We start from the raw sequence: 20,482 nt of genomic DNA, 5'->3' as shown, positions 1-20,482 counted from the left end.
TCCCACCAGTCCTGGTATCCTCCCCTGAAAACACCCTTGGGGATTTTTCCAAAAGTTCTTCTACATTATGTATTGAGCAATCTCAGGGGTGTCTAGGAGGAGGCGCTGATGGTCCGGTGGCATGCAGTGTTGCGCGACAAGTCTGAGACAAGGGCACCACCTATGACAGTAAAGAAATGAGACAATCAATTACTCAATAGGAATGGACAAGTCAGCTTCCGCTCATTTAGCTTGCAAACTAAAGACTGTCAGTATCCCGTCCTAACCCGTCCTCATCCCTCCACCTCACCTAGTGTTATGCCATCCCAGCGGTCCAACCCTACAGTTATCATGACATAATTGGTTAATATTTCCTGCCCCCTTCAGAACAATAAACTCTGTGACAAATCTGGACCATTGGTCTCTTCTCCCCAGAGGGGAGACACCCCCTTTTGTGGCTAGGGAGGTGAGCCTGCTAGGCAAGACCCTTACTAGGGGTCTGGGCAACTTGGGGACAAGGACTCCCATTCCGGAAAGGAGCTCCCAGTCCAGCATATGCTGCCTACATGGAAATAGGAAAGACTGTTGTTAACCTTGTTTTGGATTTACCAAATATTGACATTTCTTCCATCTCTTTGGCTTCAGGTAATGCTGGATCTCGCCTGAACTCCACATTCAAAGAGGAAAGACACACCCCTTTAGTTTCTGATGACGTACATAAAACCACAAGGAACTTTGAATCAGAGAGGAGGAAGAATCTTAAGCAAAGGCGACCCTCTGACGGAGACATGTTCTGGACGGACTGTGGAGCCAGCGGTAGTGTGGAGAGCGATTGAGATGCTCACAAGATGCTGGAAGGCTGGCATCCTGACCACCAAAGAGGCCTGGGTCAGAAAGGTGACGGGGACGCTAATGCAACCATCTTGCCTGGTGGCTCAATCACATCAAAGCAGTGGTCGGCCTGAGGCCCGTTAACCCACGTCGAAACCAGACTGCAGCACCGAGCCCAGAAGCCCGACCTCCACAGGCGAAGTGTAGAGGCTGCCAAGCAGCAGAAGGTAAGCAATCACTCCTAAAGAGGTAACACTGCTGAGAGGGGATAAACAGAGACATTCAAGGATGGGAAAGCCACAAATCTTACCGGACCTTGATAAATCCGATCAGGCAGCTGCCCTACCTAAATCAAGTTGAAGCAAGCCTGTTCGAGAGCCAGAGGGCTTTGGGAAGCCCTGAGAAGCAGGGAGACTTTAATATTCGAGTCTGGAGAAGCCACAAGGTTTACAGGAAATGAGAAAATCTGAACAGGTAGATGACCTATCAAGGCCCTGTTACAGCAAGCATAGCAGAGGGCCAGAGGAATTTTTGAAGAGTCTTGCGAAACTGAGACACACTAATTTTCGAGGCTCGGTAAACCAACAGGGTTATGGGAGCCAAGGAAACCCCAAAGGACAGACGCCCAACCAAGACCGAGACAAAGTAAGTCTGTCAGAAGACCAAAGGAATTTGGGAAGGCCATGAGCCACGAAGTATAACGAACATAACTGGAGAGAGAGAGAACCTGGTGGGTTCCGGTGTTTAAGTATAAAACAAGAACATGGTACCGAGCCAAGTCTAAATTTGTGGAATTGTATAGGGTAAACCTTTTCTTCCTGGAGAGAGAGAATTGTAAAGAACTGAGATTTGACCCAAGAATGCTCAGAGTGGTAAGTGCGTTTAAGGTATATCAATCGGGTTTGTGGTAGTAAATGGAGGATTCCTTGGAGTCTCACCCTGCATTTTGCTTCAAAAGAAGGTGCAAAATTTGGCAAAAATGCATTGATCGAAAATGCATTTGCGAAAGAAATGCGGCAAAATTTCACCTGAATATGATTTGGACTCAGTACTATTTCTTTCGACTTTGACGTGCCTCCATATTTTTTGTTGGTTAAGCAGGGAACTCCACCCATAGAAGTAGGGCTAGACAGGCATTTTATTTTTATATGAATAAAACATTCAGTCAACATGGCACACTGTAGTCCGAGTCTTGCTTCTGGTTCGCCACAGCTCATTAACAATCCTTAGACCATCCTCAGTTTCTAGTAACTCGTAAGTAGTCACGTGTTGATCTCCTTATGGGCTAATCGACTCCCTCTTACAACTTTTGGGCTTCTCCTTCTCAGAGGAGGGACGTTGGCCCTCTTCCCTCTGACGAAGTTCCACTAGTGAAGAATACTCCATTGCTCTAACCAGTACCAACCAGTTTGATCCAAAGATGGCAGCTGGGTGTTCTTCATGCAGTAATCCGAAGAGTCCCAGAAAGCGCTGACCTTAACGCTCTGTATACTCTGTACAGCGCATGTCCCATCCTTGGGCTCTCGGGAGCATGCATTGGCCTTAGCCAGTAGACAAGAGGATACCCTAACAAATGTCCACTGCAACTTGAAGGAAAATAACAAAATCTCAGACTTGTCCATATACCAGAGCTCATGCATGTATCCAAATCTTGGGACATCGATCCATGATAGATGCTCTCATCCACCATATTCATTTACCTGCGCTCATAGGTGGCCGAGCCCGTGTGACATCACATACGTCTAATCTTAACATTTCCCAGGAGTTGCCACCTTTGACAGACTCTTTGTCTGCATTGCATCATCTCTCAGAGGATAGCAAACCAGCAGATCACCACCTCATCCCCCTCTCTTGGAGGCACATCTGGAGCAGCCAGAGCAGACCAGTCTCTTCCCCCACGTCATGATGGGAAGTTCAGTCAACTGACCACACACCAGCACTTATCCTACCCAACCGCTCGTTAATCCCTGTTGTACAAAACTTAATAAAACACGTAGGGCCTGATTCATGGAACGTTTTCCTATGGGATTGTGCCATTATAAAACACTTCAATGAATCAAGCCCTTAGTTGGCACCCATCTAGTTTTGTCTTGTGTGATCTCCTGAGTGCACTCTGTGACACCCCCTCGACACACACATTCACTGGGTGCTTTGATTGTGGTTCACCCTACAGGTGCCCGCTCTTCCAAACGCCAACCTCTTGAATATCTCAAGTGTGAAAGATGTCTCTTCCTTGAACAGCATGTCCTTGAGGTTCTTGCCTGTTTCCATCCACTGTTTTGCTTGCAGCACCAGATTATCCTTGTTAGTGTCACAGATCAAAGCGGACATCCTAGAACATGATAAAAACACACCATTAATTGAATGTCCACACACTAATATTGTATGTAAACATGGCAGAAAACTTAAGGCTGCATTTTTACCCCTTCAGATTTCAACCCCATCACCCAGATTTCAATGTTTCCCATTATAAAACCAGGACTCCATGCCCCAGAATGCAAAGCAAATGCCTTCACTTGATAAGGGGCAACATATTGGAATGGATGCAAAGAGGGATTCAACCAGACTACTGGGTTTCTATTCAGATAATTATTAGTATTTCGTAAACAACCAAAATGGCATTGCTTGTCAGGTAGTTCTGAATGTGTGCAATTGAATCCTTGGATACATTATTTGAACCCAGCCTGGGCATTCTGGTAGATAGAAATACTCTCTCCAGTATGGGCACAGGAAATCATTCCTTATTGATAATTTTCTTTGAATGATGAATAGTAAAAATAGAAAATGACCAAGAACCCATAATGTTACTATGAGGCCACAGCCACCATGTTTGCAGGCCCTATTAAGTAGATGCTGACTTTGGGAAGTGGGGCCTGGCATTACTAGGCTGTGTAGGTTAGAGATTGGCAATCATACGCAGGAAAGAGGCACTATTAACATTTTTAGTTGGAACCAACCAAAGTGCCTCATGTCTAGGAAGGCAGCTGAGAGCGCCATAAAACGGCCGCCCAGTTGGGACAATACAGGAGGATTATGGACACATGTTAGAGAGAGGCAGCAGATGCAATAGACTTTGGTAATGGTAAAGCAAGAGCATGCTCCCTGAAGCGGGCGCTTGCATCTTCCCATTACTATATCAACTATTCAAGGCCAAATCAGGCATTCAATAATAGACCCATCACAATAACCGTGAAAGGTTTTAAAAAGTCCCTGATTTGTACACAGGGGAGCTGCAGGTTATGTTATTGCATTACAATGTAATACACTTTCCCTGTCTCTTGTTGCACATCCAAAAATCGTTGGATGGACATTATTTTTCCTGACTCTAGTTAGCAAGTAAGTGCACAGAACTCCTCAGTCAACCAATCCATTAGGCTAATTACTGCTCCATGTGGACATAAGCTACGAGCATCACATTTTCTATTCTGTATTGTCTATCGTCATAGATGGCATAGAAACACACTGAGCCCATAGCGACTGCTCTTATTGCAATGGTTAGGTACAAGCAATGATTGATCTTAGGTGCCAACATTTTTTGGAAAAGGATCCTAGGGCCATCCCACTCTCTTTTGCCTCCTTTGGGATGCCCAATCTAACCCCTCCATGATCCGTAACCCCTGGTTAGTACTGCTGATCGGCAACCTCTACTATGATCTTCTTTCTCTGTTGATGGTCTCCCTATGTGTAGGCACTAAGAGGAACTTCTTAATTTTCCCTACACAAGTCCTGCTTCATATGCTATAAGGGTTGGGGAATAGTGCCTTGTATCTACTCAGTTGGAACCCTCTAAGATCAACCACGCTCACTACCCCCTCGCCCTTCCAATCTACCTCTTCCTCCTCCTCTTGACTCTTCCCCACCACCCTTCTGATTCACTGATGTTTCACTCCACCTTCCTCCTCCCCCACCCTTTGATGTCAACTCTCCTCCTTCTCCTCACAATCGACTCCTACGATGCCTCCTCCTCCTCTATTGTTAATTCTCTTTTGACTACGATTACTCCTCTTCTTGCTACTCCCCCTCCTCTCACTTCTACCCCTCCTCCTCTTCCTACTATTACTCCTCTTCTTGCTAATATTACTCCTCCTGCTACTACTACTACTCCCACTACTAGTACTCCTCCTGCTACTACTAATACTTCCACTACTCCTCTATCTACTGCTACCCTCCTCCTACCACCACACTACACAAACACCCTCCTGTCACCAAATCACATTCACTCCTTACACAACTTCTATCTACCTGTCACCCATACATGCTTGCTCACTCTGCATCACCCTTGCACTCACTGTACCAATACCTCACCTTTCTGCACCAAATGCCTCCACACTCCACCGCCCCTTCCTTCCTCCTATTGGTCTATTGGCCCACCTCCACTGCTGACCTCACCCAGATAAGCCACCAGCCCTATTTTCTGTTCCTTCTTTAAATCTCCCTCCCGTGTTTGTGATTGGCCAGCTCTCCCTGGCCAATGAAGTTGCGTCTTTCCCCATTTGGGTGTGTATGTGGAACCAAAACTCATAAGAAGGGGCTAAGACCCGCCCACTTCTTCTACGTGGGCTTGCCGCCAATAGTAGTGCAAGGTCTGTGCATCAGGGTGTTGCCGGGTACACTACCCTTTCTATTGCTCGGTGGTCTAGGTTGGGTTTGATGATTCCTAGGGTGCCAGCAGGCTGTGGCAGTCTGATTGTCATTCCGGCAGCAGCGCACAGCTGCGTGGTGTCGCTGAGTATCCGTACAACGTCCGGACGGTTTAGTCTTTGCTCTGCAGTGTGCATGTTGGGTCTAGGTGGCGACGGGGCTTTTGCCATGCAGATAAGCTGTGAAGAACGTTCCTTGTGCCACTAGGAGAGATGGACACACTTCTTCATTCAGATTTTCAGCCTGTGAAAACAAAAAAAACAGACTGGAGAGCCAGTGCATTTTTAGGCATGGCAAAAGTGAGGGTTCTGCGTACAGATATGGCGGTAAAAAGGAAAAGGTGAAGAGGTCCCTATCAGGTGCACTTTGCTTCAGGGCCAGGACTGGCTTTGGAATGTCTTGCTGCAGGCCTTGCTCCTCCCCCTCTTGATAAGGCCAGGTTACTGGCCTTGTCACCCATGACACTATTAGAATAATAAGTGTGGTTGCATTGTTTAATTAATGTTGTTGTTCTGTAACGAAAAAGTGCCAACATATTAGGGCCCTTGGATGTTAAGGGTAATTCAAAAGGGCATTGGAAGGAATAAATAAAACAATGCTTTCGAAACTGTTTTTAAAGAGTGCTTGACACAACCTCGTAGGTTTCTATTCAGCTAACTATTTAAAAGGTTTAAAAAAAAAGAAATATCATTGGATGTCATGGAGTTTCAAACCTGTGTTATTGATTTCTGGGTGGATTTTTTTAACTTGTCATGGAAAGTTCGATAAGCGAAAGGACTACCCAAGAGTCCCAAGTGGGTGCCAGAACCCCTTGATGAAAGGTGGATGAGATGATGATTCCTGCTCTGAGTGCACATAAGATGCAAACCCAAACTGAGTTGCCTAATACACAATTAGATCAGGGTGCAGAATTTTATTTTGCAATTTACTTGCCAGCCATAAAAAGCCACTCGCTACCTCAATTGTGTACATACAGATAACACACCATGTCTTACTTGCTAAGAGTCAATTATAACTAGCTGTTGTCTAGTGGCGAGTGCAAATATTACGCCCTGAATTTGAATATTTAGAAGGATCGTACTTTTTCTAGTTCTATAGTTCTTTAAAATAAAGCCGCATGGTAGTTTTAATTCTACATGCCATCAGTATATTTTTGTTGCATTTTTTCAATGGTTAAAGAAAAGCAACAACATTTGAAAAAACACAACGCAATTCAAAAAGACATTCCAGTAGGTGGTTTTTGACCCCATCTCCTACAACTCCTTCTTCTAACCACTTCACAACTATCAGGATCAGCGGATGCGTGGACAAACCGGACCCTTATGATTTACTCGATCCCTATAGAAACCCGCATAAGGACACAACACCTTACCAGGGAATCCCAAATGTTTTTCTACACTCAACTACCCAAGAGGAACTGTGGATACACTACAAAGCCGAACAGAAACTTTTACATATTCTGTGACACTTATAATATGAGACAATTTGCCCAATCTTGATCCCTCCTGATGAGCCACGCAATAAAAGTGGTAAAACACGTGTAGAGGGTTACAGACGATTTGGCTACTCAATACAAGGAGACCAAGGTAGATACCAAGTACAATACCCAAGAGAATACAGTCTCCAATTATTAACAATTGAACATTTGCCCAAATTGAACTTAGACAACCATAACTGGGACAATTTTCACGAATCGAGGGAGAACACTTCTGAATTCAAAGTATGCAACCAATACTGAGAGTCTGAATGAATCCAATTGAGTCTAACTCAAGCAACAGACTAACTATCAACCTGCAATTAACATTCTTCAATACTAAACTTAATCATAGACGTTAAGTGTCTTTTCTATTGTATCTAGCAAACCTAGCCACATAACCCACATCGATATCTGAGAGTGCTGGCGCAGGAAGTGAGCCTACATACACTTGTTTGCACTTCACAGCTAGCACTGTACAGATGAAGCTCATAGAAGCACAGATGAGTGTAAACACATCCTTATACATCACAAGGCATTTGACTCAGCCATGACTTTGTGCATGGCGGGTACAGTTTTCGGCTAGTCCGACACCATGCAAAGTTGGAACCAACCATCGGTCACTCGTTGAGACAAAAGTTCTCATATCGAGCCAAACGGTGCACTGTGTGTTAGCTGAAATTTCAGATGTCAATTATAACATGATGGAGGGACATAACCTGCTTTTGCTCTAAGTGCCACAACCAGCCGCTTTTGTTAAGACAATCAGAATTTAGTGCCAATGGGTGTACCAGCAGGCTGTTCACAAGAGAACACTGGGCTTTGCAGAAACTGGCAGTACTAACAGTTCTACCTGGCCATCATCATTTATCCGTGATTTCACAAGATTTCTACTGTCTGATACATTGGACATGCTCTTTCGTCTTTTGGTTATGAGGCATTCACATATGGAATCCTGTCTCTGTACTGTAGTGGCTCCATATTATGCAGATGGGCCTCCTCCTGGTACAGCCAATGGGTCTACTGCCACATCCCCTTCTAACTTAGCTTCAGGCTATATCTGTACAGCCCCACTCTCCTCAATCCTCACTGTCATGACATCTACTCGTGCTCTATATCTAACAGAAACAGGTTGGTGCAGAAGCAGAAACCAAGATTCTTGACTTCAGATGAAGGGGCAGAGTGGGGACCATGGTAAGAGGATGTATGAGGGATTCTGTGGCTCCAGGCATGGTTTGAGGATCATAACTTTGCCCTTATCCCTATCCTGCTTGAGATAGTGTGATTGGACTTGGGAGAGCAGGGATTCCATTCACCGGACACAGGCAGTGGAAGACGTGGCATAATCCACTCTAAAGGGAATATGTGTGTCACCTTTGTAAGAGGAAAGCAATAGAAGATTCAACTAGAAATATCAAGTACATGCCATCGAGTTCTTGAAATCTTGTTTTGATCGGCCGACAAAGCTGCATTGAGCCACTCTCTCAGGAGTCTATCAATGATGCTGGCCAAACACATCCTTTTGTTTTGCTGTTTCCCATTTCACATTGGGTGGCTTCTTCAATGGTGCCAGAGTGCCTGGAAAATGTAGAGCCTCCAGGCCAATCCCATTCCGATACACACTGCTTTGTGGATGGAGGTGTCAGTAGCTCTGAGTTGCGGCTGCCTTGATTCTTACATTAGATTTGGGTGCAAGAGTTCAAGGCTGCTGTTCGTCCATCAATTGGGCGAGTGCCTCATAAATTCGGTGACCCATATCAGTTGGCTGCTGTACACGATGCCTACACTGCTATTACTTTTTAAATTTCTTTTATTTTATTCTTATTTCAAATGGTTTGCAGGCATTTTGTCCTAACTCAGAGTGATGATCGTGAATAGTATAATTGCGGCTTGTCGCTTCCTTAACAATAATACTCCACTGTCTGTCCTGAAGTTGAAATTTTCTTAATGATTGCAAAAATGTTTTAAAGGATGCGCAAGCACTATTATTTTATGTATCAGTAACAGTGTTTAATTGGTGATTGTAGGCAATATGATCTTTCTTTTATTTTACATCATTGTTGTCTTTGATAACAAAATGAGATCTCTTTAATATCAAATTAAATGCCTTTAATGTTAAAATAAATGCCTCTACACGTGTTTCACATATGGGGGATCTTCAGGAGGTCTTAGATCTCTAGAAAAAATATTAAACATGAAATTGTAATTGTGAATTATGTACAAATGCTATCTATAACAAATAGTGCTACAAATCCCATCATATCCTAGGACACCATAGCGTATCAGACACAAATTCAATTCTTTTTGCTATAAAAAGAAAATATAATTGCTATTTTCAAATCGAAATGTTGACTTATGAGTAATCAAACTGGTAATTTTGATGAAAAAAATAGATTTGCATTATGCATTGTTAGAATCAAATAGCCTTGACTGAAACCAAATACTGTAATTTCAGTCATTTTGATACTGTAATATTGAGAGTGTAGGATATTCTCCCTTATTAGATATTTTTCCAATAAACAATTGTTATCTTCAATCTGTTTGACTTGACAATTCTAGATAGAATGCATAAGGACTCTTGTGTTCCTAAGTTGGAACACATGCAGTATTTTTAGTGAAAGGTAAATCCAAGGTTTAACTAAGGTACATTTGGACAGATTAATTATTCAATTTACCTTTGAATTTGAGAATCTAAAGTGCATCAGAAAACCTGGCTATGCTAGTCCAGTGTTTGTTGCAGCCACGCGGTTTAACAAAATTCAAAATGGCCGCTTTGTTTATATATTTTCTTGTGATGTCATCACGCTAACGTAATACGCGATGACACCATTATGTTTTTGCTGTGATTGTCATTCAATTATCGCGGCTCGAGTCTGTTGCTGTTGTTATTGTAATCAAGCTACATGTTTTAAACAAAAACGTAAATAAATGTTGCTTAAAGCCGAACTCCAATTAAAATTGCTATTGACTATGGCAAAAATGATGTAGAATGTTTCTTGGAGGCTACAAGGCACTGTACATTGTGATTTGAAAACCTGTAGATCAAATAAATCCAACAAGTATGGAAAATGTAAATGTTAATAAAGTGCACTACATACTTTGTTTAAATCATACTTAGAGATTCCTGCAGTTAAATATTACTTACTAACATGTATCGTGTACAACTGGTTGCATTCAATGTCTACACATTTCGGAAAATTCCTTATATCGACAAAATGTTCCATGGTCTTCCATGTAGTCTATTTGTTGTTCAACTAATTCCGGACTTGAGTAGTTCGATGGTCTCCCATACTTGTTCAAATCTGGCCAGCCATATTATAAGAAGGACCAAAGTTTGTTTTCCCGGTTCAGGACTGAAGCACAGCTGTCCATATAAAGAATCCATTTGGCTTCTTCTTGTCAAAGTGTGAGTACTTTATTTCCTCCTCTATTCTATGTTTTAACTGTTGCAATTCCCATACATTTAAGATGCGGGTGGAGATTCCTTGATGTTCTTCTTGGCAATGTATAGCCATAGGATATGTTTGTTCACCGTTCTGGATTGCCCTAAAATCTTCCAGTATTCTGATTTTTTATTTCCTTATGGTACTGCCAATATACCATTTCTGGCAACAGCATTGTGTCTCATATACCACGTGTTTGGTGTCGCAATTAAACTGTTGATATCTCGAGTATTGTCAGTAGGAAGTGTAATTGTATTTGTTTTATCCATCATGTGTGGACACACCTTGCATTTGTCGTATTTATAATTGCCATTGAGTGGTGGCATTTGCCAATGTGTTTGTAATGTTCCATGTTACTCTTCGTCTGGTTCTAGAACACTTGGACTTAAACTAGTTTTAAGTGTATTTGCATTTCTGTAGGTAATTGTAGATTTGTCCCCAAGTCTTTAGCTATTGTTGCGTCCAGTTTCAAAATGTGCCAATGTTTTTGCAGAATCTTTCTTAATTTGTAATGGTCCAAACTGTATGTAGTTATGACTCTCAGTTTAGATGATGTTTGCTTTCTCTCTTTAGGTTTGTCCGCCAAAAGTTCTGCCCTGTCTTTGATTGCTAGTTTTTGCATGGCTGTTTTGACTGTCTTTGCTGAATATCCTGTTTGTTTCAAATTATTCATGCTTTATTTGTAGATTGTTAGCAAAGTTCATTTGCAAACTACAATTTCTCTTAATGCGCAGAAATTCACCATATGGGATATTGTTTATTGTAGGCTGCCGGCGATTGCTCATAGCATATAGACTACTGTTTCCAGCTGATTCTTTTTGATACATTGTGGTGTGTATTTCATCTTCCTGAATATAAATGTCTAAATCCAGAAAATGTATTTTGCTTGTGCTATGTTCCATTGTTAGGGCTATATTGTAGTCATTTTTGTTGAGATAATCCAAGTAAATTTTAATAATTTGCGGTCTCCATTCCAAATTCGAAGTACATAATCTATATATCATCCCCCAAAACATTATTTTGTCTTCTTCTGTGAAAGCGGTGTCTCCAGTCATGTTCTGTTTTGAAATTGCCCATGAAGAGATTTGCATATGTGGGGCATATTTTGCGCCCATTGCAGTCCTCTGTTTTCGACAATAAATGTGATTGTTAAAGATGAAAATATTGTTGTGAAGAGTGAATTTCAACATTTCCAATAGCATTTTGTTGTATTCATAATACGAAAATGATCTTGTTTTAAAAAGATATTCAGTTGTTTTTAAACCTGTATCATGATGTATAGAAGTGCAAAGTGAGGGACATTCATTGTCACTAACCTGTAGTTTGGACTTGACTGAATTGCTTCAATTTGCTGTATAACATGTTTGGTGTCCTTAAGATAGGATGATAGGGTTTCTGCCAAGGGATTAAGGTATATGCCAATATGCTCAGATATACACTCTGTTATAGATCCTATGCCATTAATGATTGGTCTGCAAGAGGTACATTTCCTAAAATGTTTGCATATTTTTGGTAAGAAGTAGATAGTTGCCATTGTGGGATGTTGTATAATAATATAGCTGAATTCATTGTTGTTAAGCAATCCTATTGTGAGCCAGTCCTTGCTTAATGTGTTCCAATTTGTAAGAATTTTTGAAAAGATTAGAATCTAATTTCTGGTAACAACGAGTGTTGTTCAAATGTTTGAAAGTTATGAGCATAAGTGCAAAGCTCAATGCGCTCATTTCAATTCCTCATTGAGTACTATAGTCATTAGAATTATAAAAAATTGTTTTATTTAACCGACAAATGATAATATTCAGGACAATATTGTCTTTAATACCTAGTATCATTTAGTAGATACTTATTCCTTCAGTAGATACTTATATCCTTCAACATTTGATAGTCCTATACAAGTTTTCATCTCCACCATAAGCAGGTAATCCTTAACAATTGCCACCATTAACCATTGCAATGGTTAATGATGGCAATTGTTAAAGATTACCTGTTTTTGGTGGAGATGAAAACATGTATAGGACTATCAAATGTTGAAGGAATAAGCATCTACTCAAAGATACTAGGTATTAAAGAAAATATTGTCCTGAATATTATCCTTTGTTGGTTAAATAAAACAATGATCTATAATTTAGATGACTATAGTACTCATTGAGGAAGTGAAACAAGCGCATTGAGCTTTGCACTTTCTAACAATATAGGTAGGGGTAGCCTATTCCATGCAAGGCTCTGCAGCTCTTTTTGTCAAATAGATTTGACGACTAATTATAACCAAAGTGCCCTAAATAGCTGGTAAAGACCCCATGCTTGTTTTTTGTTCAATTGTTTGTTTGCTTCTGATATGTAATCCAATCTGTTAATGAGGACAATTTTGCCTGCCTTATCTGCACTCTTAATGATGATGTTTTTGTTGTCTTTCAGTTCTTTTAGAGCTTGTCTTTCTACAAAAGGTAAATTGTGATTTTTAATTTTAGGTGGTGTAGATAAGTAAATCCGCCTGAGGTCTTGTACAACTACTTTATTAAACAGGTCTATAGCATTGTCTTCTGCCAATTGTGGCGCACATTTTGATTTAAGTTTAAGAGAACTTGCTTTAGTGATATATATATATATATATAAATATATATATATCCAGATCCCATAAAAAGTGTTCCATGTTATAGTCTTCGTCTATTCCTTCCAAATTACGTAAAGTTATTGTTTTCTCTGCTATATTCACCGTTAGTTCTGATGGTATCAGTTTTGGTAAATGCAACTTGGAAAGATTTGGTGCACTTTCAAACTATTTTTGACTTTCAGACATCTGCAAAGTTTTTAAATATCAATGTTGGTTTGTATATAGTCCATGGTATTCGAAGGACTGAATGACAGTCCTTGGTTGAGAGCCGTTATCAGACATTTTGGAGGATCTAAGATTAATTACTAGGTTTTCTTGTTCCTTTGTGTCATTCCTCCTGATCTTGTTTTTACCCCCGTGTCGTCTTTGTCTCCTAGTTGTTTTCCCGGCCCTTTTGCATTTTTGTTTTTTGTCAATTTAGATAATCCGTTTTTTACGTTGCATGTGTTGAAAGTAGGCCATTTGAAACTGTGTTTCCGTCGTCTGAATTCTTCCAAAAAAATAACAATCGGACACTTTTTCTGAGGAACCATGTGATGGATCTGATTATGCATTGCTGCTCCCCATAAAATCTGCTTCCAATGATGATGTAGATGATTGTGTTTCTGTGTGTGTTGGGATTCTTTTTCGATACAGCATGAGTACTATATTTCAAATCATATTGTTTTTGGAAGGTGTAGACCCGTTTATTCAAATAGTCTTGTTTATCTATTCTAAATTTTTTCTGCTTTTTAAATTTTTGTTCCTTTGTGTAGTCTTTCAAGAATTCATCCATAATTTGATAGTTTTTGAATGAGATCTCTGGTAGGTTTAATGTTTCAATTTGTTCTTTAACTTTTTGTATTTCTGTTAATGTACGTTCTTGAATTTTCATTGATTGCTCTATTACCCTTTACATCATTTAAATTGAAGTTCATGTTAGCATTATTTCCAATTACGGCTGTATTGCTCCCTGAAATAAATTTGTGATACTGCTGCTCACCAATCAGTTGTGCGAGTGCCTCATAAATTGGGTGGCCAGATCAATTGGTCACAGTACTTGACACCATCACCACTACCACTTTTTTATATGGACTTACTTTCTTGGATAATTCACACAGCGGACCAAATTGACATAAGGCCCTTTGACTGTACAGTAGGTACAGCATCAACATGTAGTCAGCATGCTAATGTCTGTGTTGGAGCCAGGATTTAGTGGGGTGTGCAAGTCTCCAAAAAACAGGGGAGATGATGTATGCTATGTATTGCGATTAAAGAACAGTATTATTTTTAGGCAGATTACTGTAAAGTAAGTGTGCAGTATTGTGGTAATGCCCATTTCCCACTGAACATTTAATACAAACTTTAATATCCCTGCCCCTCTGTAGACCTTCCAAAAGGACAATTACTATACAGCACACGTACCAGAGAGAAATATGTTTGCAAATGTGTCCCACTGTATTTGCCATGTGTCTGGGTCAGCACCCCTCACCCCTGCATGCATTTAATTGGACCTGCGCAACGCTGCGTCAGGCTCGCAACACCCAACTCCCAATTCCCAACCCCCAGATTACACCTGATCTTGCCAAAGCATTTTCCTCTTGCCAATGCGTCCCAAGGAAAATATTGGGGGAGGGAGAGTGCTCACATACAAGAGATTGTTCAGGCATTTAATAATTCATTTGATTCCCGGCAGACTGCAACACACACTGGCCGTTTAATGACACTGTAGTGTGTGCTGCAGCAGATGCCGTAGAGTAGGGGATGATGCTCAGAGTGGTCTGATAGCAGAATTGGTTATTACTGCAAGAATAGCTCCGGGACAGGGTGGGTTTACACCATCAGTTGAAAGAATTATGGAGGGTGCTCCTATTGATAGCTGAAGCATCGACACATGTTGAAAAAGAAACCAGGTTGGAAATTGGATTCTGCAGCACCCAGACAAAGGGTACCAAAGTATTTTGGGGAGAAAGCATGAAACAGTATTAACCTTCTATGACTACTGGTTGGGGGTTTCAATTGTATTCAGCATCCTTATAGTAATCACCACATGCTATCACTGACACTTCTCTACCTCAGACTAGCAAGGCGGGCCTCCGGCTGCCGCAGACACCACAGTGCCCAACAGCCATAGCCCCCCCTACTACAGTACCATACTGTTGGCTCATTGAATGGAATCTAATGCGCTACACAGTACTCTAGTGGGCCATCAACTCAGTTGGCTATGATATGATATGGCATTTATAACGCGCCTATGCACAAGTGCTTCAAGGCGCGACGAGGCAAGGGGGGGGACAATGGGAGGACAAACAACGATCCTACTAGGCCAGGTGTCATTCAGATCGCGCAAGTGTGTGGGAAGGGACAGTGCAGTACAAGATGATCACATTAAGTAAGTTAAGGCCAGCTTGTGGCAAGTGCAGTACAAGATGATAACAATAAGTGAGTAGCGGCCAGCACGTGGCAAGTGCATGGGTAAGTGCGAACAACAGGCGTCAGGGGCTGGTGGGGGACTGTAGAGATACAGAAACAGTCCCCGAGTGCGGGGTTTGCCAGGTGGGCAGTGCAGGTGTGAGACAATGGTAGGGGAGGGACCTAGGCCCGAAATCAGAGGGTGCCCAGGTAGCCAGTGTGGTTCAGGTTTCAGCCAGGCGGTCAGCAGAGGTGAGGAGGAGAGAAAGCAGAAGCAAAGAGAAAGGTTTTGAAGTGCTTCCGGAACCAGAGATGGTTCTCCTCAAGTTTCAGAGAGGCAGGAAGGCTGTTCCAGAGGGAGGCACCAGCCGAAGAAAGAGATCTACCACCAACTCGTAGCTTGGAGAAGCGACTGACCCTGACAACAGAGAAAACAACCCCAAACCGAGGCATCACAATATTCTTCCGGTCAGAACTCATTCCACTCAGCCCATAGCCCCAACCCAGTCTATTGTGCTACTCCATGATGCAGATATCTCCTTCCAGGTGTTGTGTTAAGCGTCAGTTATCCATTTTAGTGGCTAGGCTCTGCAGTATTGCAGAATATAGTTCATTTTTATCATCCAGTGCATCCTGGTAGAGAGTTGCATACAGCAGAGCCCATCAGTATCTTGACTTTTGTGTGCTACTGAGATGTGGGATATGAACAATAAAATCACTTTCGACTAGTAAAGGTTGCAGAGAGGAGCGCGCCAGGTGCGAACCATGTACAATACTCAGGACAGAGAGAGAACTGCATAGCTTTCCGGTACAAGGTCAAGCATGATCGTGATGGTGTAAAATATCATCATTCAGGCACAAACCATTTTTGTCCGGGCCTATATCAAAGGTGTTACTTTAAGAAATAACGCTACATTGGGGACCTGAAGAGGAGATGACAGGCAATTTATTGCCTATTGACATGGGATCCGTTTTAAGAAAAGGCAAAGCAGCTTGCTACTCTATATAATGATATCTTTAATGTACCAGGCAATGCATTTGTCGAGTATATACAGAGCTCAGAATTAATACAGGTTACCAAAGATCACATATTTATGATGCACTGCAATCCTTCCACCCATCCCTTGGCACTGTAACTCCTTTTCTACATATACTGCATGAACATACTGGCACTGCGGGCGCCTATCTCGCAGTGACTACACATCCCAGCATGCACTGTGTTAAGAACACACAACTCACTGTGGACATATCTCTGGCAGTGACTACATGTCCCAGCATGCCCTGCATTAAGAGCATAAAACTCACCTGTACAAATATACACATTTGCATATATACTGCGTTAAGAGCACGAAAACTCACTGTGGCCAAATATCTAGCAGTGACTACAAGACGCGATAAACAGAATTGTACATTTCGCGCCTCAGCTATTCATCTCGCAAAGACATGCCAATTAAATGAAATAAAAAATAAATGTTGCCGGAGAGTAAACCGCTCATCTGCTAACAGTTGGCATCATCGATATTTGTAATTGGAGGTGATATTCAGTGACCACCTAGACCCAGAATGATATCCCTTGTAATGTAGCTTGGGTATACACTCTATGCTACACTGTTATTTTTGCTGAATGGAGGGAAAGGGATGTGTCTAATGCCCTATTGTGCACTACTGTAGACATGTCGAACCAAACACATTCATCTCCTGTGATGGCTGCAAAAGGGTACTGTATCCTTGTTGCTCTGCAAAGCACAATATACTATCTGCCACCATAAGTGGACACAGAATGCGTCAGGCCCCACGCCATGGAGAGAGAGTAGAGGTGGACGAATGTTCACCTCCTGCGCGTCGGCAATAGGAAAAAGAACAAATAAACCAGCCACTCATCGATACAAGGGTTGTCGTTCATGGTCAAGGCGAGATGTGTGCAGAAAGAGCACTGACTGAAACCACAAATCAGCGGGCTCCTGAAAATGTAATGGGGGAGAACTAGTGTGTTCTGTCCAAGAGGAAAAAGAAGACCAAGGACAAATCTGTGCCAACTTCTGAACCAGATTCTAGATGCTAAAGGAAGCTGAGTGGTGAACAGAGTTGAAGGCAGTGCAAAGGTCTAGCAGCGTCACAGCACCAACATCTTTGGAGAGGTGGACAGCAGCCTGATTTTGATCAAATCAATTTCGGTCTGAAAGAGTATCTTCAGATCAGAAGTAAACACGGATTCCAGAAATATTCAGTTTAAGGAATGTTGGAAAGGGGGAAACATGTTTCAGGGTTTTCAGGATTCACAGAAGGAGTCTTGAGCCTAGTGGTAATTCCTGTTTACTCAGGAGGGTATCAAGACAGATTAAAGGCCCTGAAGGGTCAGCCCAGGCATTAAATTGATTCCTCCCTTTAATGAAACTGGTTGGGAAGCAACTCTTTAGGGACTGTGACAAATTGTGGGAATGTGTCCCTTCTCCCCAAGTGGGAGCCCTTCCCATGAGGCTAGGGAGGTGAGCCAGCTGCACAAAACCCTCCCTAGGGTTTGATGAAAGTGGGACCTCACCGGGAGAGACTCTCCCCTTGGGGACAAGGACTACCGTACCCATGTACAACTCCATGATGCCCCCAAAGTGATGTTCTTTATGGATTTGTCTAACATAATGGAACATAAAGATAAAGTGAACTTATGCTTGCCACAACAGAAAATGAAGACCATCCTTTTTAATCAGTCCCTCCAATGGACCATCCCTTTTAATCAGTCCCTCCAATGACCGAGTATTCCGAAAAAGGATGATATGACAAGAGAGAAGGGTTAAAGGAAAAACAGGCCAGAGAGATGGAGAGACAGGGCGAGAAGCAGAGAGAAGCCAGAAAGCAAAGAGATTAAGGAGAAGCCCACCGTGTGTAGCAGAGCGGAAGGAGGCACAGCTCTCACAGAACGCAGAGACCGCTTAAGCCAGACAAGCTCCGACGTGGAGCCAAAGACGCTGGGAGACTGGCGTATGAGAATGGAAAAAAGCACAATGCATTTGAAGCGAGACTTTGGTGGTGGTGTGACCACACAGCAATGGTGGTGGGCAATACGGCCGCAGAGCTGCACCGATACCACTGATGGAAGCAAGTTCAATTCAGAAGCTAAAAACGAAACGTACATGAACCAGACGGTGCGACAAGTGAGCAGCGGAGCCAAGAAAGGGAAGAAAGAGAGTCCAAGACCTTACCGGTCATGGTGACAATATCCCTCAGAATCGAAGGTAATACGGGAATATGGGGAACGGGATTACCGGATTACCAGACAGTTAGGAGGGGCTCATTATAACTCACATAAAACTTGTCCAAGCACTAATGAGAAAAGTATTGGAAATGAGCAGAGGAATGAGAGCTGGTGTCAAGGATGGCACTCTGTCAAAAGTGGCACCGTGTACCGAGGTAGGTTTTGGGTGGCTGTGCTGATGTAAGGTGACAGATAAGCACACACAGCAGGAAGCTCAACAAGAAAGAAGAATATGCAACAGTAGCTGTGAACAAAAAAGAGGCAGGGAATACAAAGGTACAAACAAACTGGATTCCCTCTTGGGGTGTATGCAGAAATGGGAAAGAGTGTTCCACGGACCTTTTGAAACTCCAGCCTTCTGCACAGATTGCTATTACAGGAGCCCACTCTGTATGCTCATGGCTGGGAACAACAGCATTGAGTGTCTGTACAACAGAAATATCCAGGGAAAAGGAAGTCAAAGAGAACAAGGTTAAGAACAGAATCCGGAAGAAAGAAGGGCAGATACCAAGTATCTAACTGTAGGGAATGGTGACCAGAAACTGTACACGGAATAGTAGAACAATAACTGAGGACTGGAAAGACAAGAGGAAGCTAGCAGAAGGAAATGAATGAAACAGTATAACTGAAATGGATAACCTACGGTGAGGACAGAAGATTCAAGGAAGAGAATGACAGGGATCAAGAACAGGGGGTTTCAAACAAGGAAGAGAGCAAGGGAGCAGTAGCCAGGAAGCAGGGGGGGCCTCAAACAAGGAAGCAGGGCTGCAGCAACGGATGGCACAAAGTGCAGGCAAACTGTAGTGGACTGCAGAGGACTGTAGTAGGCTACAAGGCAGGGAGTCCAGAGGAGCAGGTCAGGAGGGAACGAGCCCACAGGAGCAGGGCAGCGAGGCAGGGAGTCCAGAGGACCAGGGCTGAAGGCAGAGGAGTGTAGAAGGCTGCAAGGCAGGGAGCCCAGAGGAGCAGGGCACTGATCAGAAGCAGGACAATACGGCAACAGGAACAGCATACAATCCGTGGCTCAACGCAAAAAGGGGCTGGGAGAACTCTTGATGCAAGAGACTGAGCTCCTGCAGGCAGCTGCTTAAATTCAGCCCTGCCCTGTACTGAGGCAGGCTAATTGACAGCACCTGGAGCAGCACACCTGAAGGTAATCTGCCTCCTCCCTCTCTGGTCCTGAGAAGGTGGAAGCGGCACTGATCACTCGGGCTTCTGGGGATTGTGGTTCCAATACTGATGAATGGGAATAGCCAGGAATTGATAACTGTAGCAAGGTGCATTATGGTACATGTAGTTAGCTGAATTAAATAAGAAAGTACCAAAGTCGTGAAAATGGAAATGAAGGACCAAAATGTGAATAGGGGTTGTTCAAAGAGTATTATGAAGATAAATGAGTTCCAAATAGTCCATGATGGTTGCCAATGTGTGCGCCAGTGGCACAGGCATGACAGCTGGGTTCATGAAAGACAGAGCTACATGAAACACACAAAGTGGGAGAGGAATAAATTAAAACACATGTTGCCTTTGGAAACGGGAAAAGTCTTACCTGGTCCCGAAGAAGAGAAAGACAATATAATAGGAAAAAGTATTGGAAATAAGCTGACAAACAAGAATCATGTTCATGAAAAGCAAAGCTACAGGAAATATCCAAAGTGGGAGAGGAGTGGAGTTGAAAACTTGTTACCTTGGGAAAAGGGAAAAGTCAGCCCAGATTCCGAACATGAGAGAGAGAATATAATAAATAAAGACATTTGGGAACTAAACACGGAGGAGACCAGAAAGACAAAGCTCATACATGAAACAGCACTCTGCGAAGTGAGGCTAGAACCTGACAAGAAAGAGCAAAGGAATTTATACAA

This window comes from Ambystoma mexicanum, chromosome 3p (genome assembly GCF_040938575.1).
Source record: "Ambystoma mexicanum isolate Mex_15411 chromosome 3p, UKY_AmexF1_1, whole genome shotgun sequence".
In the NCBI taxonomy this organism is placed as follows: Eukaryota; Metazoa; Chordata; class Amphibia; order Caudata; family Ambystomatidae; genus Ambystoma; species Ambystoma mexicanum.
The sequence above is the reverse complement of the archived record's forward strand: the minus strand, read 5'-3'. Positions refer to the sequence as shown.